Below are 2,338 nucleotides of genomic sequence, written 5' to 3'. Positions count from 1 at the left end.
GATCCTCCAGAACTGGTCTCCTCAGATTCTCCAGAACTGGTCTCCTCAGGTTCTCCAGAACTGGTCTTCTCTGATCCTCCAGAACTGGTCTCCTCAGATTCTCCAGAACTGGTCTCCTCAGGTTCTCCAGAACTGGTCTTCTCTGATCCTCCAGAACTGGTCTCCTCAGATTCTCCAGAACTGGTCTCCTCAGGTTCTCCAGAACTGGTCTTCTCTGATCCTCCAGAACTGGTCTCCTCAGATTCTCCAGAACTGGTCTCCTCAGGTTCTCCAGAACTGGTCTTCTCTGATCCTCCAGAACTGGTCTCCTCAGATTCTCCAGAACTGGTCTCCTCAGGTTCTCCAGAACTGGTCTTCTCTGATCCTCCAGAACTGGTCTCCTCAGATTCTCCAGAACTGGTCTCCTCAGGTTCTCCAGAACTGGTCTTCTCTGATCCTCCAGAACTGGTCTCCTCAGATTCTCCAGAACTGGTCTCCTCAGGTTCTCCAGAACTGGTCTTCTCTGATCCTCCAGAACTGGTCTCTGATCCTTCAGAACTGGTCTCTGATCCTTCAGAACTGGTCTCTGATCCTCCAGAACTGGTCTCTGATCCTCCAGAACTGGTCTCTGATCCTCCAGAACTGGTCTCTGATCCTTCAGAACTGGTCTCTGATCCTTCAGAACTGGTCTCCGATCCTCCAGAACTGGTCTCTGATCCTCCAGGACTGGTCTCTGATCCTCCAGAACTGGTCTCTGATCCTCCAGAACTGGTCTCCTCAGGTCCAGATGTTAAAGAGGACCTTCTTCACAGGAAATATCTTGAACATCTTCAAACTGTCAGAAATCCATTTTTTCCCACACATTGGTCATTTGTCTTGTTTCCAACAGGTCACATGTTGACTGTTCCTCCCTGAATAAATCTGGTTTTATAAGATTTAAAAGTGTTTTAGAAGAAGAGCCGGTTCAGGACTGTGATCTGAAGGTTTCAGCTCAGGACGGAGGCGTGATGAAAAATCTCTTCTGAATCTTTCAGTTGAATATTTTGTCTGTCTGCCAGGCCTGTAGATAAGAACTGTGTTCCTGTCGAACCAAACCTAATTACCTGAGGAGCCCATTGAACAACGCTTGGTGTGGACCAGATGAAAACGAGATAAGTGGAAATGACGCCGGAGCTCCTCTTTGAAATGTAAATTTGATCCTTTGTGAAGAAAAAGCAACTCGTGGTTACATCACAGCTCCTCCAGGTGCAGCCGGTGAATTGTTCCTCTGCATCGACAGCTGAATCCATCAGGGCTTGTATCTTCGTCTGCTTCTCTCGTTTCTCCTCCTCCCCTCGTCTTTAACGTCCCGCAGCAACAAAAGCAGCCGAGGAGCTCCTTCAGAGGGAGATAAGTTGTGTAAAAAGAGGAAAAAGAATGTGTGCAATGATTATGAAAAGTCTCAAATTGTTCTTTGTTTTATCGTTTTTATGAAATAAGATTTATTACTTAATAATAATGTTTTCTGTTATTAAACCGTGTTGACGCGGAGTCATTTTGTTCGCTTTAAAGATGAAATAAAACAGTTTTTCTGCAGCGTTTTACTTGATCAGAACCAAAACTGTATCATTGCTTTTTAAATAATTCTCTTCATGTAAAAATCATTTTCAGTTTATCTAATTTAAAATGTTTTTGCACCGACCTTCTGCTATAATAATTCATTCTGAATAAAAACATTTTACCAACCAGACGTCAAACAGGAACTAAAATCCTGTTTTTTTTTTTAATGAGATGCAGGAAATTACCACGGTTCTGCAGTGAAACCCAAACATCCTGCAGCCTCTCATTTATGGGCTTTATTTAATGAAAATAAACTTTTTTTATAACTTTTAAAGTTTATTTTTAGGGACAAAATGATTTTACTCAGAACTTTAGTAGGTTGAGAAACAAACAACTGAAACTCGACAGAAACAGGTTTAATAGAAACGTTTAGAATCTAAAACCACTTAGTGAAGTTTAACAACTAAAGCAACACATTTAAGATTTAGAAAGTTGTATTTATGATAACAACACTACACGGTTACACAAAACACATTTTCTGAAATAATTGCAGTTTAAGTTTTAAAGTTTGTCCCTCCTGACAGATTATTTATATTTAGAATGTTAACAATTTTATTTTAGATAAAATCCTTAAAAGAAATTAGGATTGAAGAAAGTTTGTTTGTGGAAGTTTAATTTAAGACATGACAAACTGAAGGCCCGCAGGCCAAATGTGGCCAGCATGTATGGAGGACCAAAACTAACACAATTAAAAATAAAAGCAGAAATATGTAAATGGACCAATAAATAAATAAATAAAGTTAAAATGCACCAATTAGCT

Source organism: Austrofundulus limnaeus, unplaced genomic scaffold (assembly GCF_001266775.1).
Source record: "Austrofundulus limnaeus strain Quisiro unplaced genomic scaffold, Austrofundulus_limnaeus-1.0 Scaffold811, whole genome shotgun sequence".
NCBI classification, from domain to species: domain Eukaryota; kingdom Metazoa; phylum Chordata; class Actinopteri; order Cyprinodontiformes; family Rivulidae; genus Austrofundulus; species Austrofundulus limnaeus.
The sequence above is the reverse complement of the archived record's forward strand: the minus strand, read 5'-3'. Positions refer to the sequence as shown.